At 38.4% G+C, this 24676-nt stretch overlaps 1 long non-coding RNA gene across 1 annotated transcript in view; it reads right to left on the bottom strand.

Annotated features, from left to right (window-relative positions):
• Positions 1-2352: 2352 nt before the first annotated feature.
• LOC144291186 (uncharacterized) overlaps positions 2353-24676 on the bottom strand; it is a 225481-nt gene continuing 203157 nt past the window's right edge. Inside the window, exons 2-3 of the long non-coding RNA XR_013358515.1 lie at positions 15505-15661; positions 2353-2720 (exon numbers count right to left, since the gene is read on the bottom strand). This is a non-coding gene — a long non-coding RNA (uncharacterized LOC144291186). The remainder of the gene's footprint in view (positions 2721-15504; positions 15662-24676) is intronic.

Raw genomic sequence — 24676 nt, 5'->3', positions numbered from 1 at the left:
CTGAGGGAGAAGGAGAAGCAGACTCCTTGCTGAGCAGGGAGCCTGATGTGATGCAGGGCTGGATCTCCATATTCCAGGATCATGACCTGGGCCAAAGGCAGGCACGTAACCAGCTGAGCCACCCAGGCATCCCCAGTTATGTGATTTTAATCAAGTCCCATATCTTCTCTGTTTCAGCTTCTTCATTTGCAAAGTGAATTCTACCCCCAAAGTTGTGAATATTAAGTCAATACAAATAAAAGCTGAGAACAGTGTCTAAGATTCATATACTATGGTAAGCTGATCAGGGCTCTTAAAGATATGTCTGAGTCCCTATGTGATAGTTAATTTTTATGTATCAACTAGGTTGGACCATGGAGCCCAAATTCTGTGTCAAAAATTACCCTAGATGTTTCTGTGATGTGAGAGCAAAGCTACATGAAATAATAACTTGTTCTTTCCCAGGTGGCTCAAGTTATGAATTGCAAAGCAGAAATGATAATTAAGAATAATGTATAAAAAGATAGGATCAACATAATTCATATGAAAAGGAGGACCTGGATGGGCACAAGGTTCCTGATAAAACCATTCAGACCAGCTGCTACATGTTTTCTCTCTGCTTATTAATCCTCTACTTTGAGATTTCTTAACCCCACAATCACTTGTATAAGTGATCCATCATCATTTTTCTAGATCTCTGTACCTCCTGTACCACTGTTCTTTAAATAAACCCACCACTTCTATCTTAGCTTCATGGTAATACGATCCATAAATTTATGAGTTTGATGTAATGTGATACTGTGACAATTCTGTTACCCAAAGTCATCATGGACATATTTATACTGTCAAAAACTATCCTGGGTATCTTTAGCAGTCAACCTATCACTATGTATTACACATACACTATGGGAAGCAGACACTGCCACTGTGGACATGGGATTTAGGGCTTGGGACTCACTGGGGCATATGAAGGTCCCCGGAGCTGGGGCCAAAGCAAGAGATTAGAAACTTCTTTTCTACTTAGTGCTAACAAAATTAACAAATGGTCAAGTTAGAACCCCAGTCTCTACCCATCTGTCTTGACTCCTCATATTCCACCTGTCCAGGGGAAAAAGAGTCTCTCTTCTAATCCCCCAAAGGAGGGGAGGGTGGAGTTATTTCCTCAATAGTGTCTAAGTGGCAGAAGAATAAGGTAGCCTTGAGATGGCAAAGCCTAGAAATTGGCTAACCAGAAGGAATCTGTGATACTCCAGGCCAGGGAGCTGAGCATGAAGCCTTCACTGTTCAGTCATGGCGGAGTGGGGCAGGCAAGTGCGCACAACCAGGCCGTACAGGAAATCTGAAAAAGGCCATCAGAGCAGCACCACTGGGGTCCTGCCTCATTTTATATTCACATCTGGGAATTGAGGGTTTAGGAATCAGCCGGAGGGGACAGGTGGACATGCCTCCATATGAAGTGGGAAGGAAACGTCTGGGACTCCTGACGACTCTGAGCTACGGAGGGGGTCCTGGTAGATAACTCTGGGAAAGACACTCATCATTCATGGATCCTCAGCATCTGGCTTATTCCAGATTGGGCTTTATCACTTCTTTTCCCCCAGTTTCTTCAGACAGCTCCACATTCATGACCTACTCACATTTTAGGTTCTTTCTAGCTGTTGTAGTTTTTTATTTTTGTGTTTCCTTTGGTAATACCCTCTTCTTCATCTCTCTCCATGGTTCTGCCTTACACTGGCTTCAGCTGTGCTCTGTGCTGGGTTTCCCCAGCAAAGTAGCAGAAAAATGGACAGTCTACCGGTCACACTCAGGACTCAGGACTCAGAAGTAGCTGAGTAATTGGGGATGGGTAATTGGGAATGACATCCTCTCTCAGAGAACCCCCACATCTATCCTCTCTGTCTTGTCCATCATGCCTCGATGCATCTTACTATTCCTGGAAACCACCTCCTGAGAAACAGACAACCCAGAGGCACTTTCTCTGAACAAATTCTATTGCTTCTAGCATCATCGATCATGGAAAGGTTTTTTAAAATGTTAATAACTTGGTTCATTTATATAAAAAGGTCAATATTAGAAAATGTCTTTCCCTCTGTGTCTCATCTACACTGTAACATAATGTTTGCCCTGGCAGTGCACTCTGTCTGTGACACCAATGCAGGGAATAAATGGGTATAGATTGAAATAATTATGAGAAAGGCAAAAATTATTCTGAAGCTGGTGCTGATTTCTTCTTCCAGTCTATTTTTTGTTTGTTTAATAAACCGTCTAATGCAAGAAATTAAAAAATAATTATAGGACAATGTCAGTTTATTCTAGTGGATCAACAGGAGCCATAAATCTAAATTTAACATTATATTTAATAAAACCCTCCACGTTCCCTGCATTAGAGTCCAGGAAACTGATTTGCTTCATCCCAGTTGCTTTCCCTGCACATCAAGCTAAATATTGTATCTAATCACCTGCTTTGGTGCCTTCCAAACACACACAATTTCAAACCTGCCTCAAGATTGGTCTAGGTGATAAACCTTATTAACCTTTTTATATGAGTTATGTTGATTCTACCTTTTTATACATTATTCTTAATTACCTCTGCTGCTTTGCAATTCATAACTTGGGCCACCTAAAAAAGTACAAGTTATTACTTCATGTAGCTTTGCTCTCATTTCTTTGACAGAGCACACTTTAGGTTCAGAGAACTTCCACGGTCTGATTTTCATGCTTTGCCTCCATGCTTTGTAGTTCTGTGAAGTAAAAACAACACGATAACGCTAAAAGCTTCTTCTGGCAAATGTGAAGGAAGAGGGCTGGGATAGAAATGCACATGGGACAGGGGGTGATGGGCAGGGTTTTCAACTGAATTTCTACCAACAGTTTTGAAATCATGCTATCAAACGTACGTAGTTCAAATTGTGCAGTCACAGCTTTTTACATCATCCAGACTTGGGAGGACAAATATCCACTCAGATGGAGATACTCCTTGATCAGTAGTTATGGATTGCTGAAGACACCATTTCATATAGATCATATAAAGTATGTATTTCTGTACCAGAGGGAGTGTGTTATGACAAATCATATAAATTTACTTTAAAAAAATAAGTCAATATGGTTTGGTAGTCACAATTTCAAATAGTTCCACCTAAAAAGTGGGGAAAATGAAAACTTCTCTGCTGGCCCAGTAAATACTGATAGCATTCTGGAAATCCCAAGGATGGAATCATGTTACTCAATTTCATAAATCAAAAATGACATTAGCATTAGGTTAGCTTCTAGTTTTTGGGATATATAAAAATTTCACATGCTCCTTCCATCTGTTGTTCATCAATCTGTCGCTATCCTTCATTCAAGGAAGGCTTAACTCAAGCCTGACTAGTCCCATCTTCTTCTATGACATGATGGTTCCCAAGGCTACTGGTCTAATCCTTCTTTTACATTCTTTCTTTCAAAAGAATATGGCAACATACTTTTATATTTTGAGTAATAGAAAATGTTAGAAGTAAAACTTCCTTCAATCTCCTGAGTTCCTGTGAGATAATCACATTTTTTTTTCTTTAGGGAATGGGAGGCAGGGAGGGGCAGAGGGAGAGGGAGAAAGAGATTCTCAAGCAGACTCTGCACTGAGCGTAGAGCCCATGTGGGGCTTGATCCCATCACCCTGAGATCATGACCTGAACCAAAATCAAGAGTCAGAAGCCCAACCAACTGAGCCCTCCAGGCACCTCTAAGATGGTAAAGAACTGTGTATGCATGTTTTGACATTTGGATTTGCTCCTTTGTGATTTTGTTTTTCTGTTTGGAAGTATGCTTTTGCAATGACCAATTCCCCATCTCAAATTGGGCTAAAACAAATCAAACAACAAAAAGGGGATAAAGTAGCTCACCAGCTAGGAGGAACACTCAGAAAACTGGGAGAATGACAGGGATGTGAGTCTTACAAGCTACATCCTCATGTCAAGAAAGTAGGTTCTGTTGTCACAAGAAGTTTGATGAAGGATAAATATTTTGGATAGCCCAAAATAATAGTCACCACAGTCAATGACATTTGTCTGTTTATTGTCTTGAATTTCTGTGGCAATGAGAGACTGCACTAAACATTCCACAGCAGCACCCGCCAAATGTTGCTTATATACGTTTACCCTTCTCACTCTGTCCTTGGGACTAGGTAAACTGATTCTAACAGTACGGCCTGAACTCTGGCTGCACAGATGTAATGCCACCATCCTCATTCCTCCTCCATGGAACTGGAAAGAGGGAGAGCTTAAACTTGAACAGTATAGTTTCTAGTTATTTAATTCAAGCCTCTTTTCCTTGAAGTCAAAATTACGATCTTTTTGAGTTGTTGTCCTCCATTTCTTTTGTATCTTACTCAGGACACAAAGTTATCACCTGTTCCTAGATGCCCCCATTCTAGATGGAGTGCTTATTCATTGTTTTCCGTTAAGCCCCTACAACCTAGTCCTCACATTGCCAGGACTCCAATGACCTATATTCTTGTCATTCACTGCCACTACTGTCATCTCCTTAAGAGCATGGGAACTTGGATACCCTCAGCATTGTGCAACATACAAGAGGTTCTCACTCAACATGTGTTGAAAAAATGAATGAAAATGTAAAATAAGGAAGTTAGACGGGATGGCTTCTCAATTTCTGATTCTAGTGTTCTGTGGATGACATTGTATCTGTCATGTCTTAGCCTAGCCAAAATACACAGACTAGTCTCTGAGGATTATACAGGTTCAGGTTTGGGTGACCAAGGTGATATTCTTGGTTACATTAGTTTGTGCTATGCTGCCATTACTTCCTCCTCTGAAGATAATGTAATCTATGGAAAGAAGCCTAAAATGTAGAAACAGACAGCTCTGATTCTACTACTTAATAGACATGTGAGCTTGTGTAATTAATCTCCTTAGCATCTTTAAAATCAGACTAATGAATCAAAATAAAAAGATAAAAGAACACAATGATGCCACCCAGGAATGTTAGGATCTAAAACAGCTGAGCACAGTCTTGGCAAATGGTAGGGATTCAATAAATTATTTAGTAAATGAACGAATCAAGTACATGGCCATTATACAGTCACTGCTTAATAAAAGGCAAGCCAACTAGATATTCTGAATTAGATTGCAAAGTATCTATTGGAGGTGAATGGGACGAACGGTATCAGAATCATTATTGAGCTAAGACCATATTTTGCCTATCTTCTATTGAAAGCTACATAAAGCCACCAATCCTTATTCTTATTCTCTGTAATGAGGCAATGTAGGAATCCATTTGGTCTCATCTAAAGTCAGAATATGTATAGTGAAATTCACATACTTCAGTTTTTAGCACCTTAGTACATTGAGCTTTATTTGATCTGTACTGCTTTATCAATTGTTGTACTATTTTTCTGGGATTTAGTTGGAGAAAGATCAGCTAGGTCTCTGTTTCTAGCTGTTGTGCAGTTCTCAGTGGAAATGGCATACTCAGGGGGCTCCAAGACAGCACAGACTTCAAGGAAACAAAAAGAGAATGTGCAGTTGAGATCAGAATGAGGAATACAAGTATTTTTTAAAAATTTTACTTATTCATTCATGAGAGATGGAGAGAGAGAGAGAGAGGCAGAGACATAGGCAGAGGGAGAAGCAGGCCCCATGCAGGGAGCCCGATATGGGACTCGATCCCGGGACTCTGGGATCATGCTCTGAGACAAAGGCAGATGCTTAATCACTGAGCCACCCAGGCATCCCAGGAATGCAAGTATTATGTATGGAATACAAATTAAATTTCTTTCTTTCCTATACTATCAATTTAGGTTATTGGGCTTATAAAACATGTACCAAACACTATTCAGAAAGAGAGTCAAAGAATGTGGGATGGCACAATCCCAGATTTTGGAAAGAACTGGGTCTTTATTTACCCTTCTACAACTCATCTCTTTGGGATCATTATTTCTCCTTTGAATATAATAATATTTATTTTTAAAATGGAAAAATATGGTACAAAGAGGGGGATCACACTTAATGGGTTAAATTTTCTAGCAGACTTTGCCTTGAATAAGTTAAGAGGAAAGATATTTGTATTAAAGATGGGCTTCACCACTTGACTAGTAGTCAGGAGACTTGTCTCAGACATAGCCAGCTGTGTGACTGAAAGCAAGTTACTTGACCTCCCTGGGCTTCAAATTCCTCCTTATATAATCATATCACTGAACCATATTACTGTGAAGCTCCCAAAAGGATCCAGAATCTCATTCCCACTATATACACACAAGCACACGAATTCAGCAACCAGAGGAACTCTACATGTATTAGTTTTTTTAAGAGATTTAATGTAGGGACTTCAATGAAAAGAAACTATACAATGCAATGGTTAAAGGAAGGGCTTGGAATGAGATTGGCAAAATTTGAATGTCCATTCCACCACTGGCCAGCTGTGTGAAGTTATATAAGCCTCATTTCCACATCTGTATAGTAAATATTATTATTAGTAGTACATTTTTATTATTACTTATATTTATTAATATGTTATTATACATTATTTTAACATTATTTTATGTATTTTAACAGTATATTTATTTATTTATTTATTTATTTATTTTTAATTTTTATTTATTTATGATAGTCACAGAGAGAGAAAGAGAGGCAGAGACAAGCAGGCTCCATGCACCAGGAGCCCGACATGGGAATCGATTCTAGGTCTCCAGGATCGCGCCCTAGGCCAAAGGCAGGCGCCAAACCGCTGCGCCACCCAGGGATCCCATTATTATTTGTATTATGTATTATTTATGTATTGTTTTAACATGTATTATTTTATGTATTATTTTAAGAATATATGTATTATTTTAACAATATTCACCTTATAGGGATGTCTTAGGTGTTAGACGTAATACAAAGTGCTTGCCATCGTAGCTGGCACACAAAGTCTACTTATTATTATTACATGTGGGGAAAGAATTCTGAAGCCTAAGAATTATTTTAAAATTCAATGGACTAAATGATCTTTAAAATACCTTCCACAGCCCCGGTGGTGCAGTGGTTTAGCGCCGCCTGCAGCCAAGGGCGTGATCCTGGAGACCCGGGATCAAGTCCCACATCGGGCTCCCTGCATGGTGCCTGCTTCTTCCTCTGCCTGTGTCTCTGCCTCTCTCTCTAGCTGTGTCTCTATGAATAAATAAATTAAAAATAAATAAATAAAATATTAAAATGCCTTCCAGTTCTAAAATTGCTTCTTCTAAAAAAGTAACCTTGTGAGATAGCAGGAAGGAGCCATCAGTAGAGGGGATTTCTCAGATTGCACATCTTCAAATGTAGCTTGTCATACATGGAGATTATATACATATATTCAAGCTTATTGAGATAAATTTATATATATTAAAGTTTACCCCTTTTTGGTGTACTCTATGAATTTTGACAAACACATACAATCACATAGCTACCACTGCAATCAAGATACAGTTCTATCACCCCCAAAAGTATCCTGGTGCCTCCTTATAATCAGTTTTCTCACCTCATCTAGCTCCTGGAAACCACTGATCTGTTTTTGGTCTCTGTAGTTTTGCCTTTTCTAGACAGTCATACAAATGACACAGTATACAGCCTTTTGAGTCTGGTTTCTTTTACTTCATTACATTCAAGAGTCTTCCATGGTTTTGCATGTTCTAGTGCTTCACTCCTTATTTTTGAGTAGTGTCCCATTGTATAGCTACACCACAACTTGTTTATCTATTAACTGGTGATAAATGATGAAAAAAATCACAATAAACTCCAGAGTAGATATAGGTTTAAGCATCTTGGAATGAGATTTATGTTAGATGCATTTTAAATTTTATTAGATACTAGCAAATTTAGTTTTCCAAAGTAGCTGGACTATCTTATAGTTATCAGAAATTTAGGAGAGTTCCAGAGAGTTCCTTTATTAGTTTTCTATGGCTGTTACAACAAAGTACCACAAACTTGGTGGCTTTAAATGACACAGATTTATTATCTGATAGCTCCGGAGGTCAGATATTAAAATGGATCTCACTGAGCTAAAACCAAGGTGTTGACAGGCTGTGTTCCTTTATGGAGGCTGTAGGGGAGAATCTGTTTCCTCGACTTAACCAACTTTGATTGGCTGCCCACATTCCTTAGCCTTTGACCCTCTCCTATCTCAAAGCCAGCAGTGGCTGGTCACACAGTTTTCTTCTATAGAATCACTCTGATGCTCTCTTCTGCCTCCCCTTTCCACATTTCAAGGATCCTTGTGGCTAAAATGAATACTTGGATAGTTCAAAATAATGTTAAAGTCAGTTGATTAGTAAATCGATTTCCATTTGCATCTTTAGCTCCCCCTTGCTTTGGGACATAAAATATTCACAGGTAGCGGACATTAGAATGGCCATCTTTTGGTGGGGTGGGAGAGAGGTCTCAGCATGTTTCTGCCTACCAGTCTGCAACCTTTCAAGCATATAATATTGTAAATTACTTTTAAAAAACCAAGTTATTTTAGTGGCTATATAGAAGCTAATTGTGATTTTTATTTTTATTTTTTATTTTTTTAATTGTGATTTTTAAATTGTATTTTCCTAATGACAAATAATGTTGAACATCTTTTCATGCATTTTTTTTTTGCCATCATATGTCTTCTGTGGTGAAGTGTTTGTTCAAATCTTCTGCCCACTTAAAAACTTGGGTCATTGTTTTCCTATTATAGAATTTGAGAATTCTTTATATATTATTGATTGTAGCCTTTTATCAGATAGGCATTTGGCAAATATCTTTTCCCAGTGTATGGCTTTTCTTTTCATTTTCTTTAGCAGTGTTTTTAAAAGAGATTTTATTTTAATGACATGTAATAAATCACCCTTTTTCTTTAATGAAGCATGCTTTTTTTTTTTTTTTCCTAAGAAATCTTTATCTTACCCAAGGTCACAAACATTTTCTTCTAAGTTTTCTTCTAGAAATTTTGTAGCTTTAGGTTTTACATTTGGATCAATGATCCATTTTGTATTGAAATTTTAAAAAGTATTGGTTCAGATTTATTGTTTTGAACAGGATGCCCAGTTGTTCCAGTACGATTTCTTAAAAAGAAGAAATCTAATTTTCACCTTCATATGTTTCTTTTACTTAAAGAATATTGAAGGAAAGCTTTTCAACATTGATTTTTTTATTACTTCAAAACTTTTCAGTTGTTTTTGATTTTTTATTATCTATGTGCTAATGATAACACACTCTTGAAACTGAAACATCCATTTATTATAGACCAAGTTAGACACATACCAAGTTGGTCAATATGCATCCCCAGATTTATGGTGAATAATTGATTTCTCACTGTCATCAGTAGGACCTAAATAATTTGATTATGTATTTAGCTTGTAATGGATACTCATTAGCAGAATTCTATTTCATGCTTCTTTGTACCTGCAAACAATTTCTTCTTGTTTAAAGGATTGTTCCATTTGGTCTGCCTGATACAGTTTTTCTCAATAACACTGTATTGATGACCATCACTCAATCTCACTTAGAAAGTATGATGAACTCTTAAACTCCCCTTTTCCACGTGGTCTGACCACTTTGACCTCCTGTCATCTTCACTGGCACAAGAGCCTTAGAGTCCCATAATTGCTCTTGAGAACAGAGCTTTGGGGAAGTTACTTATGTCAAGAATAAAAGCATGGGAGGCCCATGGAGCAGATATCCTTGAAATCACATCTGTGTGCATATAATAAACTTATGACATTTACTTTTCATAATTATTGAGTTTAAGCATTGTGCTCTATCAATGCAGAGTGGATGGAGGAAAGATTTCAAATGCCTACTGATTTGGAAATCATTTGAAATAGCCTTTTATGATAAGGAACCAATGATGATTGGCTCAGAACCAAATATCATTGACTGATTATAATACAGATTATTTGTTTTAAATATGAAATCATAAATCTGGGGGTGCCTGGGTGACTCAATTTTGATTTTGGCTCAGGTCATGATCTCAGGGTCCTGGAATAGAGCCCTGCATGGGGCTTTGCACTCAGCAGGGAGACTGCTTGAGGATTCTCTCTCTGCCTCCCACTCTGCCTCTCCCCATGCTGTGTTCTCTCTCTCTCTCTCTCTCTCAAATAAATCTCAAAAAAAAAAAAGGAAGAAATCACAAAGTTCTCAAATCAGATTGAAGTTTCATTTGGGTGATGGATATGAACATTGATTTAGTCAATGGAGCTGTGACTGGCTGCTCTTTTTTTCTCCCTTAGTTACAGGTTTCACTTATCCACAGTCCTTCAGAGCAGAGAACATCAAGGATGTAATGTCTCAAGGTTAGTCCTCTGAGATACTTTATTAACTATCTGAAGAGCTACAGATCTCAGATTTCTGATAGGAAAAGTAGCAAGGAAATGACCTGCAGAAACTGTAAAAATGTTTGGTGGCATGCTAGGCCTACTACCTATCTTTAAGAGATATGTTATATATGTTAACAACTCCAGAAAGTCCTGTAATAAAGAAACTGGTGTCCAACAAATAGTGTAGGAAACTTGAGTTTGAAGGTACAAAGAGGTCATAGCATTTATGCTATTTTTTTCTTATTTTCTGTGTGCCTTAACTTCTCTTTCCATTCTTCTGACCTCTATGCATTTCATTTTCCTTCTATCCTACCATAAGTTTAATGTTTTCAAGTAACAGTGGGTTGGTGGGATACATTTTTTTAGTGTCCAGAAATCAACACATGAGAATGGTGTCAGGACTCTCTTGATAAAGAAGATAATGTTATCTCCTTGAGAATCTGCACTTTCCTGTGTGACTTGGGAATACATTTTACACCCCTTACATAACTTTACACTGTTTTATAAGAGTCAGAGAATGACAGAAGGATCTCTAATAGAGAAGTGATGGGAGCTGTCTAAGAGCACAAAGCTCATGTCTGGGACAACATGTGGGGTAGCAGGTGATTTATGAGGTAAGGGTGGGAGGGGAAGTCTAGGTCTTAAGCTCCATTCTTCCTTGGTATATGGACACCACTTTCTTTCTACTTGACTCCCAAAGGTTCTGAGAGCTGTCAGAATTTAACCATCCAATCCTTTGTTCAGTCCAACTCTGAGTGAAGTAGCAGAATTTAGTCCTAGATTTCATATATCAATTTCCAGTGAAGAAATCTTTAGTTCTTCAAGTTAAGACTGACATTACTCTTCTCCAGCTGAGATGGAAAAACAGAGGAGTAAAGTCCTTCTAAAGATCAGTAAAGAAAGGAGAGGCACGGAGACTTGTAATTTCTCTTCTTTAATTTGAGCGTCAAATTTGCAAAAGAGAAATAATCTCTTAGGAATTCCGCTTTGAATTGGGTGATTTCAAGTATGACCTACTAATTGGGCACTTGAGCAATTAGCAATATGAGTCATGGCCATAGTGAAATCTCCTTGGTAAAGCAACATTTCTTTTTTCCAGAGCACTTGGCAGCTCAAAAAGAACTGCCTGCTGCCTCTGAGGCTGTCTCCTCCTGGGAGATGTTATGCCTGATATGTCCAATAACATCTGTGGTGTGATAGATTCAGGGTTTACAAACAAGATTGGAAAACATATAGCTACTCACTATTAAAGAGTGAAATAAGTCTTAATCCTCTCATTCAACAAAATATTTCTAAAATAGATTATTTGCATTGCTTTTGATAGCCTTTTCCTTAGAAGAGCAATCTTTCTATATTTTAGAGTTCCATTACACCACTCAAAAGGAGTCAGATAAAATCTGTAGGCCAGGTTTTGTGTTTTTTTTTTTTTTAACAATTTTTTACCCTTTACATAAACAAAAAAAATATTTTTATGGCTCTCTGGAGAGTTACTGACCTGGAGATAAGTGATTTTGTTTTGTTTTGTTTTATAGCCTCAAGAAATGTTCTAAGAAATATTTTGACAGAACACCACTCAACTCATACAATTTTTAGCCAAAGGGAGCAGCAGCTCAATTTTTATGCTGACACATTTGAAATTGGTAATTTAAGGGGTGCTGCAGTAAACTCCTACAGTGACCTAAAACTCAAATTCTCCTAGAATTCTCCAAAGCATATGATTGGTTGGGTCTCTTTAAGATTGTGTTCTCAGCGTTGTGACATTGGTGAATTGCAGTGCATCCAATGCAAAGATGCCCTAACTGAGTCCCTATAGGAATCATTAGCTTTGAGGCTGGTGTGGCAGCTGCCAAACTCCTTGTGCTGGGCAACTGCTTTACATGGAAATCTTTATCTACCAGATGCAGGCAAATCCAGGTATGCTGTGTTATTCCTCCAAAATTGTCCTTTTCTGCCTCTACTGCTTTTGTTTCCCTATGATGTACAATGAGATGAGACCAAGAGTTATGTAGGGGCCAGAGTCCTACTGCTTTAGCCTACACACTTGACAAGTGCTAGAATAACCATGCAAACAATCTTTCTCCATCTTTTAAAAGTTGTAAGTGAATTTAATGTTACCTCATTACATTCTCATAGAACTTCATGCTTAAGAAAAAGCCAGTACTCCTTTGTACTGCTGTCAGGTTATGAGAGCACCGTAGCACACTGCATTTCCCTTTTTGCAGTGGCTACCAGGAAGCTCAGAATTTGCCATGTCCTCTGTCTTTGCAAGTTTCATTAACCTCAGTGTCCTGTACAGTCTTTCCTCTGCTAAGACATCTTTATTACATTGATTTTACTTTCTTGTTTTTAATCATTCTGTTATGTCTGTGCCTTTCAGTATAAGAAGCAACAAAGCACAAAACACCCATTTATTCTACCTGAGAACCACTGGTGAAGAGCAATATTTTAAAACTTCAGTGTGATACATTCTGACCTGGGAGGTCTGGCATCAATTGGGTCCATATGTGTGCACTTAAATTTTTTTTCTTAAAGGAATATTTACGTCAAAGATATGAAACACTTTTATGGGGACTCAGAAACTTTGACTAACCAAAGTTTTTTAAAAATGGTGGGGAACAGGTGGAGATTAATTCCACTTTACAGGTGAAGGAAAAAAATGCAGATTTCATTCCCACAGAATATTTTCTGCCTCAGTGGAACTGCAAGGCAGGTAAACTGGAAGCTGGTCTTTGCTCTGCATGGCATGTTGGTAACCTTGAGAAGTCCATTTAATGACCATACCTCTCAATATCCCCAGCTATAAAACAGATTAGAGGGCTTGTGATCAAAAGGACTCTTTCCACGCAGAAAATGCAAGGATTCTTTATAACCATCCAGGGAGATGGTGGATATAGAAACAGGAGAAATTTTAGTGCCACAGATAGGCAATGAGCTGGAGAATGATGGTTAAAGCCTTTTCTGAAAAAAGTCAATATGGCTTGGTTCTCTGCCAGGGAAGTACATATCCACTTTTGTTCCCCAGCATTATAAATGTGAAAAGTGAATTCACAATTTTTGCCACATGCAATTGTTAAATATTCACAATCAATGAAACAACTCTGTCAATTTAATTTTGCTTGAAATAAGGGATCCTGACTAAAAAGATCCCTGGAAGGCAATGAGCAGACCAGGAGGGCAAAGAGATGCTCAATCTCTGTCCCTTAAATTCTAGATCCATTTCACTCAGGGATTATGATTCTCCCAATTCTGAAAATTAAAATTCCTTTGCAGCAGTGACCACTTGAAATTAATGAGTTCATAATACTATGTCTCTTTTGGAAGCAGTTATGATCAAGACTAATTACCTTCAGTATAAAATTTTTTTTTGTCAGTAACCTCAGCTCGTTTTCCATTGCTGTAACTTACAGTATAGCACTATATTTTAAACAGAGAAGATGTAATTAAATTAGAATTCGTGGAAACCAGTGATGGCTGATAATAATTGCTTTCCAGACACCCCTGTAATTGGTGCTCTAAGAATTTTATTTCAAAGCATCAAAGTCAATTTAGAAAGCTTGCTTTATCGGGACTTGAGTTACTTCAATGAAGACACTGTCTTCCTATGTCTAAGTTTTCTTAAATTTAACTAAGCTGTTTTTTAATGATTATGTTAATAATTACAGTACTACAATACTGTTTTATGGACACTAGAAGATAAATCCAAATTCCCCTTCTGCCTATTAGTTAAAGTTGTAACCACAAAATGTACACAATCTTTGCTCATTAACTGTTTGATAAGCCCTTGAAATTCCACAACCAATAAGAATACCTTTATCATTCTTTCCCTCCCATGCAGTATTTAATATATTAAAAAACAAGGCACAAGAGGAAGCTTGTTAATTAATACCCTGATATGTCACTTGTCTTTGTTCATGCTATTTCCTTTACCTAGAATGTCTTCCTCTTTTTCTCTAGTCCAATGGGTAATATTCAACTTATCCTTCAAGTCCCAGCTTAGCTGCCACATGTTATGGACTGAATGTTTGTGTCTCCCCTAAATACATGTGTTAAAATTCTAACTCCTAGGGCACATGGGTGGCTCAGTTGGTTAAGCGTCTGACTCTTGGTTTCTGTTAAGGTCATGATCTCAGGGTTGTGGGATCAAGGGTTATGGGATCGAGCCCAGTGTCTGGCTCCATGTTTATCAAGGAGTCAGCTTGAGATTTGCTCTTTCCTTGGGCTCTCCCTCCCTCAGGATCTCTCTTTCTCTAAAATAAATAAATACGTCTTTTAAAAAATTTTAACTCCCAATACAATACTATTAGGAGGTTGGGCCTTTGGGGAGGTCATTAGGTCATGAGGGTGAAGCCCTCATGATTGGGATCAGTATCCTTAATAAGAAGAGAAAAGAGCTTGCTCGCTTCCTCTCCTTCTGCTTTCTACCATATAAGAATACAATGGGAAGAAGATAGGCATTTGTAAACCAGGAAGAAGGCCTTCACCCAGAACCGAGCATTCTGGCACCTTGATTTTGGATTTCCAGCCTCCAGAGCTATGCAAGATAAACGCTTACTGTTGAAGCCCCATAGTCTATGACATTCTGTTATAGCAGCCTGAGCTAACATACCATGTTTTCTCTAAAGTCCTCCTTGATTGTCATAAGAAGAGTTCATCATTCCAAATCTAGATCCAGAAACTTAAGTCCAGTGACCACAGGACTTTGTTGATGATACAATGAGTTAACTTGGGGGAGGGGAACTGAAAGAATAGTGTTACCACTGTTATGAATCTTTCTCTGCTTACCTCTTAAGATGCTTCCAGCTTAAAATCATGGGATACAACAAAAACTAGCTAGAGATTAGTCATTAGGACAAAATTTTCACTTTTATGACCCAAATATAATTAATTATCTGCAGAATGGTATTTTGTGTCTGACAGAAGGCACTGAGATCCTGAGTTAGACATACTGTCTAGCTGTGTGACCTTGGGAAAGTCACTTTACTTTTCTGAGTTTCAATTTTCTTTTGTGCAAAGCAAGTCTATGGAACTAAATTATCATTAAGATTATTTTGCCTCTAGTATCCTATGCATAAAATTACAGGTGGCGCAAACATTAAAATGGTGCCCAAGGTATTTATAGCATTAGAACTAATTAATAAGCTACCTAATCATGCCAACAGAAATCGAATTTCTCCTGTGCAATTACTGTTTCTGGCTTCATAAAGACAAAGTAAAGCAAAATGTCATTATCTTACCATTCCGTGAAAACTTTATCAGTTCTGTGGAATATGTGGGGTAATTAATAACTGGAAGTAGAATTCTCCATCTCATCGCTGCAGCATTACTTTGACAAAAGCTGAGTCTATCCACTTTTGCTGGGAATATACACAATTCTCTAAATGTTTTCTTATTCTGTGGAGGATAGAAAAAAACAAAAACTTGATGATAGACCAAACGATGGATAACATTATGTTATCATTATTACTATTATTATTACCTATAATAATAGCAGTGGCAGTAACAGTGTTAACATTTGCTGAACATGCTCTGTGCCAGGCACCATGATGAATATTTCGTATGGATTCTATCATGCACACAATGCTATGAGGTAGGTGCTCTCATTATCCTTTACTACTGAGTGAACAGAGGCTCAGAGAGGTCAAATAACTTGACTAGGATTACCAGATGGTGTGCAGCAGAAATGGGATTCAAATGAAGGTCAAGCTGACTTCAGAGTCCTGGCTCTCAGCTAAAAGGTTACATTGATTCATACATAGTATCACTGATCAACTGGATTAGCATCCAGTTGTTAGAGAACTGGCTCTACAAGGTACTAAAAAAGAAGGATGATATTCAGCTGCTATGTACATGTATGGCTGATAATTTGGTTATCCTATTCCAGTGGGAGAGAGGGTTTTCCTGTACATCCAGTTGATTCTCTGACACCAGTTGGGTGTCCTACTATTCAACTTAATTCTGACACTATCTGCCTAGAAAGAAAGTCAGATTTGACAGGTTAAGGGCTCAGTCCTACAAGCAAATCCACCCTCCTTCACAACAAACAGACACAGATACAGACACATACACAAATACACCTGATACACCAATCTCAAGTCCAGGTTGTTACCTGGTCTTCTGATTGACTGGCTATAGACTGCAGGTTCCTATGACTCCCTCCTTATGTTTGATTAATTTGCTAGAGTGGCTCACAGAACTCAGAGAAACATTTTACTTACTAGTTTGCTTGTTTTTATAAAAGGATATTATTCTGAACAGCCAAATGGAAGATGCACAGAATGAGGTAAGGGGAAAGGGCATGGAGCTTCCATGCCCTCCTTGAGCATGCCCTCTTCCCAAAGCTCCACATGTTCCTCAACCTAGAAGCTCATGGAACTATGTTCTTTGGGTTTTTATGGAGGCTTCATAACATAGTCATAATTGATTAAATCCTTGGCTATCGGTAACTGATTCAAACTCCAGCCCTGTCTCCTCCCTGGAGGTTGAGGGTGGCAATGAAAGTTCCAGCCCTCCAACAACAATGTTGAGTGCACTGGAAACTAACCTCCATTTTTAGGTTCTTTCCCAAAGCCACCTCAGTACATCTTCACTGTTTTCATCACTTTGGAAATTCAAATGGTTTCATGAACTTAGTCAGAAATGGGGACAAAGACCAGATATATATTTTTTATTATAAAGCGCATTATCACAATGGCTCTACCAGTGCTTAAAATACAGAAACAGTCCTGCTGGTTAGATATTGTTTTTGTCCTGAGTTCTTGACCCTGGGCTTCAAGCTGCTGTGGCCATTCCCATGGCTGCCCTTACACCTGCCACATTCCCAGTATCTTCTCAAGACCTAGCAGCAAAGGGTTGTTAGTGACTATTTTCCAGGGCTCTGTCCCAGGATTAAGGCTGGCAACTAATCTTCCTGGTTATTGCTTATGTGATAATGATTATGAATTTAAAAAAATTACCACTCTTAACGAAAAACAGGACTATGTGTCAATTTGTTGTGTGTGTTTAGGGCTGAGAGTTGGTGTTTTTGTCTTTTGGGTGGATGGGAGTGGCTGGAATGGGAGACTATCTCGGTTGGTTTGGGCTGCTAGCCAACATATTATAGCCTGGGGGGTTTAAACAATAAACATTTAGTTCTTGTAGCTCTCAAGTCTGGGAAGCTCAAGATCAAGATGCTAGCAGATGTGGTGTCTGGTGAGGTCTCACTTCCTAGTTCATAGCTGCTGCTTTCTAGCTGTGTCTTTCTTTACATGGCAGAAGAAATGAGGGAACTCTCTAGGATCCTCCCTTTTATAAGAGCACTAATCCCATCCATAGGGGCTCCCCTCTCATGACCTAAGTATCTCCAAGACACCACCTTTTATTACCATCACATCACCTAATGTGATGGTAATAAACATTAGGGTTAGAGACTTCCTTAAATTCTGATCCGGCAAGGACAATGTTAAAAACAAAGAATTTGTGACACTTCAGTAGCATCATTCTGAACATCAGCCTCTGATAATGCCAACCAAGGGCTCTTTGGTGATTTTGTTGACTTCAAGGCAGGGGCAAGGAAAATACATGATGATCCTGGAGCATCTTGGAGTGCCAGAGAGTGAAGAAGTGCTCAAAAACCAAAGCAGAATAAGAAGAATGGGGATATATAAATGACACTATTGGATGACAACCCAAAGAATAAAATAAATATCCATGAGCTCATACTCATATACATAAATGAAGGGAAAATGACAACTCTTCTTTCCAGAAAAGTTTCAATTAATAAATACAAATGAAATTAAATAGAAAATCATCTTTCGAACATGACAATAATAATTGCCTCTGGCAAGATCCACTGAGGGATGTCAAAATTGGTGGGCAAAAGTTTAAGCAGAAAGAGAGTATTTGCGTGGTCTTAAAGAATTTCCCCCAAATATTTATTAAGTACAAAGGGAAAAAAGTAACTTTACAGTAGAGAATTTGGGAAGATAATCTTAGACAAGTGACTGAAGTTAACATCACCTGTAATACCTATCAATATCATATGGCATCATGCGGATATAATATCAGACCCCCTGATTTGACACAGAGAAAGGCATATCACTTCTATGGTATCTTTTCCAATAATGCCTATCCCCAATTTAATAATGACAAAACATTACACAAACACAAATAAAGGGATTTTCTACAAAATAGCTGACTGGTACTCTTCAAAAGTGTCAATGCAAAGAAAGACATAAATTGTCATAGATCAGAGAAGACTAAGGGAACATGACAACTAAGTGATTTGGGATTGTAGACCGGAGGTTGAAACAGAAAAAAATTGTTTGTGGAAAACTGATGAAATGGGAATAAGTTCTGCAGTTTAGCTAACAGTAGAGAAGGATAATTTCCTAGCTTTCATCATTTTTCTATTTTTTTTTAAAGAGGTTAAAATAAGGGGAAGCCAAGTAAAGGGTACGTGGAAACTCTCCATACTACTTTTTCAACTTTTTTTCTAAGACTAAAATTATCCTGAAATAAAAATCTTTTGAAAATGAATGTAAAAATCAAAACCCAGGAATGCTTTCCACATCATGGCATCTAAGGAAACACTTCCCCCTCTTCCATAAAACTTGGGAATTATAAATGGAATTCATCAAAATAAGCACAGAGCTTGGAAAAAATCTAACCCAACTACCACCAATAGGGACTTCTGTTTATGTAAAAGAAAATTTCATTCAACAAATCTTCATGGATTGTCTACTGTGAGCTAGGTACTATGCTATCATGAATATATTGTATACTTCTATATTGTATAGCCTTCACTTCAAAACCTTTCTTTCTGATCTATGAAATGGATTTTTCCGGACATAGGCCTATCTATTCTCTCTGAAGAAATTGTTTCTGGTCAGGTTTTGCCACCAAAAAATGCCCTACGTAGCTGTTGATTTTATTTGTTCTCTTGTGTTACCTTCATTGCTGCGTTATGTGAGAGTTTGGGAAATTTTTGCTGTATTCCACTCTGGAAAAATAAATACTCTTCTCTATCAATTCTCACAGTAAGTAAATGAGACCATGCTATCACTCCAGTCTACTTTGGGAAACATCAAGCCTAACTGGTCTCTTGCCTCAAGGAGAGAAGAACCAGGAGCCAAATCTTGACAAGGAACCATCAAAGTGTCTTTTCCATACCTCGCCATGAAATCTACTGTCACTTCAACATGGTACAACTTAATTTATGGCTAAAGAGTTACAGCTTCATTTATATATATATAACATCAATGGGAAAACCAATCAAACCCAATAGTTTTGCTCATAGATAATATTTTTAATGCATTGTTTGATGAGAGGATTACACAGCATCTTGCAGGGAGTAACAGGAACATAATTATGGGACATTATAGTGGCTTTAGCTCAGTCCATTGATATGACATAGTTCAATCTTTCTATCAATTTCTTTTGTATGCTTTAAGTGTTTACTTGCCTTGAACTTTAGATTACTGAGTAGAAAGACAAAGGCCCACTTGATTGATTTGATGGTGGTGAGTTGAGGGGAAAAAAAAGACAAACCAAAAGAGCTAAGACAACAGAAAGCGATGCTTGAATCTGAGGTCATCCAGGACATGGAAATAATTGTGGTTGTATTAATTGTGGTAATAATGATGATTTATGAAAAGAACAGCTGGAATTTATACAGACACACAGACACACACACATGCATACTATCTAAAAAGCACAGAACTGCCATTGAAGGTTTTTTTTTTTTTTTTAAATCACAATCCTTACTTGTGCCTTCTGAAAAACTTTAAAGGAATCCCATTCACACAGATCAGCAAAGCTCCTCCCAAGTTCCTTCCTGCATTGTCCAACTCATTCCTACACCAAGTCAGCAAACCCTCTTAAATCTGAGCTGAATGGCTCTACATCCACTATTCTTACTTACACCTTTTCTCTCAGTTGTTTATTCTGGAGATCCACTCCACCACTTGTCACTCGCCTCTCATGTGCTTCCGCTTGTGATTCTGCTTCATAAAAGCCCAGGAAAGTGGAGTCATTAAGACCCTCCTGAGACGGGTCATGATAGGAGGAGTTGTGAATGTGGACTAGGGGGTGGTATTGGAAACAATCCCATGAGAATGAACACCACATAGATTTTCACCTGCTCCAGTCTCACCCTGGAAGTGAGCAGAATCCTGTTTGTCCACAAGAAGTTCTTCCTTTTCCACCATGCAGTGGCTTTGCTACCATGCCCCTAGTTACAGAAAGGATTTTTCGGAGCCAAATTGTAATTGTTACCCACTGGCAGTTCAGACATAGCGGGCCCCTAGGTGGCACTGCTCCTGTTCTTACTAAGCAGCTGTCTCCTCAACCAGCCCTCTTTCCCACAAAAGTTTCATAAAAGCTTTTTTATTAGATAATTATACTTCTGTGCTTTGTAGTCATGCGAGGTAACTCACAATTAGCATGTTTAATTAGGAAATTAGGTGTTATAATCACAATATGGAGCAAAATTTGTCACAAAGTTTTAGTTCATAAACAAATGGCTTTTTTTTTTTTTTCTTCTTTAAGGAGGAAAAAAATGCTCAAAATCATTGTTAACTTTCCATTTTGGCAGATAGTGAAATTTAATTTATGTTTAGAACTAAAAGGGAACATTCCATCTGTTTTCCAGATGGAGCCCGCCTTCCCCCTGTAGCTGGGCATTAGTCACTCTGGTATGTAACTGTCCCTTCAGTCACTCCTGGGCTACGCTAGGTTTTCCCTTTAGGGCAGATGTTCAGCTTATTTACCTTAAAACATATGTTGTAGAGTGATGACACTCAACTGATCCAGTTCATTCCTTTCAAGATATATTCGGTGCAGTGTACTATATAGGTACTTTGAGGTGCTGAACATGAGTTAATCAACTTAAGTGGGAGATTACCTTCTAAATATATCAGGTACTGATAGCGGAATGTAGGAAATGCTGTGGGAACATAGAGGAGGGAATGCTTAATTGTGTGGGATTTCCCAGGGTTAAAAACCTATGATCGAACCAAGCAAGTAAGTGTCCAACCAACCAACCAAAGGTGCAAAGAATTTGTTCAGATATACTATGTATCCTACACCATAATTCTTAACATGGAGCCCAAGGCCCCCATAGAGATTTTAATGAGTAAGCTTGATTGTCATCTGGGTCTTGCTTCAATCTAAATGAGGACAGGTGATATTATGACGTGTAAGATATGAAATTACAGATAAAATTTCATAAATTTGCATTTTTTTCTGGAGAAAATTTATACATTTATATGACATATTCTCAGTGTTGTCTCTGATCTACAAATATTAAATTTACTGATCTATATTGATAAATATATCTATATATACATATATGGATATAGGTAGATAGATAATTGCCTAATCATTAATTTCATGAACATGTCTAGGAGATAGAGATAGAGACATAGCCCCTACTTTCAGGGGGAAGACAAAGAACATAGGGGTGGCCGAGATGGTCAGTTAACGAAAGATATATGTCCCTCTTCCATGGAGTAGCACTGTTGCCAGTAAGTAGTTGTCTAGTCAGGGATATTTCACACCCCTCTCTGTGTCCAAATTGAGCCACAGAACAAGTTCTTGCCAATACAATGCAAAAGATGTAATGTGTGTCACTTTCGAGCTGACTAGTTTAATAACTAGCCTTAAGCTACTCCTGCACTGTTAAGGTTCAATGGACTGTTGCTTAATACAGAAAGAAAACTTGTACTCTTATAATCATTAAAATTTTTGTGTTTGTATGTTATGGAAACTAAGGCTCACTTGCTGAATACAAAAGGCAAATTCAACAGAATGTAGTGTTATAAAATTGTGTTATAAGATGTAGTGTCACAAATGTTAGCAATGGGATGCTAGGAGAGGAGAGTTGAGGAAAATTAAGGAAGACATATAAAGTGGGGAAAAATATAAGCAATACCTAAATGATGAGTAGATACCAAGATGAAGGGCCTTGGAAGGACACGGGGGCTGGAGGCGGTAAGAAGTAAGAGAAGGTAAGCATTTCAAGCAGAGGGAACAATACATGCAAAGTCCTGGAGGTGATAATGAGTAGGGATTGGCTGAAAGTGGTTCAGTATGGCCAGTATCTTCTGGCACAGCCCCTGAGGCCTTGCATTTGTAGCTTCTTCAAACTATTCTTATGTCTCAGTCTTTTGGCTACTAATAGCAGTAAAAAGTTCTCCATGATGGAGACTGGTTTTCCTGTTTCCTCATTTCTTCCAACAGCACTCAGGCCTGTAGATAGACAATTCAGAATGGCCCTTCCTTTACCAAATTTACTTGTAAAATGCCTCTTTGTGAGCACAATGGAAACACCAGGCCCTCAATAAACATTTGCTATGTGGCTCCTACTATCACATACATCTTAGCACGGTTGTTTTCCTTGACTCCTGATACCAGCCAGGCTCACTGTACTACAGCTTATAGTTAATCAAGACACTGAGCTCATTTTTTTAAGACTTTATTTATTTATTCATGAGAGCCACAGAGAGGGGGAGAGAGAGAGAGAGAGAGAGAGAGAGGCAGAGACACAGGCAGAGGGAGAAGCAGGCTCCATGCAGGGAGCCTGACGTAGGACTCGATCCCAGGTCTCCAGGATGGAGGTGGTGCTTAAACCACTGAGCCACCAGGGCTTCCCCAACTGAGCTCATTTTTAAAAACCAAAACTACCTCTGCACTTAACTAGTAAGATTTAGATATTTAAGTCTGACTTGAAGAAACAGTTGACATTTTCCTATGCATCTAGACCTTAGGGATAATTTAAAGACCTTGTCTCTTCAACTAGACTGACAAAGCATTTTTTGGACCCAAAGAAACCTGTACTTTTCAAAGCTTACCCAACTAACTTGGCAGGCAGCAAGTCATTGTTCATATTAGAATGAAACTTTGATTGAGCTACTTGGGTCAAAGATAAAAAGGGAGCAGTTCATACAACATGGCAGCTGGTATTACAAACTCTTTGCATAAAACAATTTGAAACAAGTATAGATGTATCATCAGTGCTTTTGGAACCATAAACCTCTCATTTCATTGCACCATTTAAAATGTTTGATGGAGTGTATTGTGATATCTAATTTAGTTGTTCTTAAATGGCAGCATGGCTGATGCTTCCCATTTGCATTGCAGTTCATCAAGCGTCTGCCATTCTCCTGTGATGAGAAATGATTCCAGAAGGGAAAGAGAGAATACATGATAAAATGTAGTAGAGACTGAAAAAGAGCAATGGGGGCACCTTCAGGGTGGTGGTCCCAGGTAGATGGCACTGGAGTCCAGGTTGTTCAGCCCTCTCAGAGGGTGGGTATCCCTGGTTCTGCTCCAGAACTTAGGGGTAGAACATTCTGCACCTGATGGGCACTGCACTGGGATTGGGTTTTGTCTGTTCAGCAGGTATTTAGATTTCTCTTCTACTTACAGAATCTCTTTTCCTTTGTGAAACTCCTCCACCAGCACATGTGGGTTTCGTGGGGCTGTCATCCATAGTTCCTCACTTCAACCCCTAAACTGTGACTGTAGTGGACACATGGACCAGGCTAAGCTAGTTGGTGTACTTCTCCTTTTGAAATGGTGACTGGCTCAGGAACAAGCATGTGACCAAAAGCCAGACCAATCAGATTCTATGTCCAGACTTCACTAAATTAGTCAGAGAGACACCTTGTTCTTGGTTTTTGGCCATAATTTGTGAACATGCAGGCCAGGGTTACCCGAACTCACCTTTCTCATCAAGTATTAAGAGCCTGCCTAAGGCAGGAGAGCCCATAGTGAGTGTCCAGAGAAAAACAGGGCCACATACCACATGGAGAGTGTGTTGGAGAGTACTCATACTCTGAGTCCCTGAAGCCAGGAGTGAAAGCCACCCTTGGATGCCCCAGATAGATAGGCTAATATATTTCACTTTTTCTATTTCTTCACACACCTGGTTTGAGTTGGGTTTCTGTCACTTGAAATAACAGAGTTCTGACTGATACAGTTGTTTAAGAATGCTATGTAAATGAAGAGATCACTTAAACTTTTCCATAGCTCATTCTATCATGGGCACTACTCACACTGGATTTGTGTTCTAAAGTACATGAAATGATTACCTGTAGCACTTGTGTGTATGTGTTTGTGTATGTGAGAGGGTGGGAGAGGGGGAGAGAAAGAGAGAGAGGGAGAAAGATAAAAATCACTTTAGGGTAAAGTCAGTGAAAGGGCTATTTATTTTTTCCAGATGTGGAAAGAGACTGTGTTTAAATGTTAGAGCTAGGATTTTGCCAACACTGCCATTAAGAGACCCAGTTTTGTACAGTGATTTCCTCCTGAACAAAGACAGAAAGAGTTGTCTTTAAAGGTAAAGGAATGTCATGGAGAAAAAATACATGTCTTTTTGATTAAAGCCATACTAGTGGGTGTGAAGTGGTATTTCATTGTGCTTTTGAT

Source organism: Canis aureus, chromosome 19, assembly GCF_053574225.1.
Source record: "Canis aureus isolate CA01 chromosome 19, VMU_Caureus_v.1.0, whole genome shotgun sequence".
NCBI lineage: Eukaryota > Metazoa > Chordata > Mammalia > Carnivora > Canidae > Canis > Canis aureus.
This window is presented reverse-complemented; position numbering and strand designations above follow the sequence as displayed.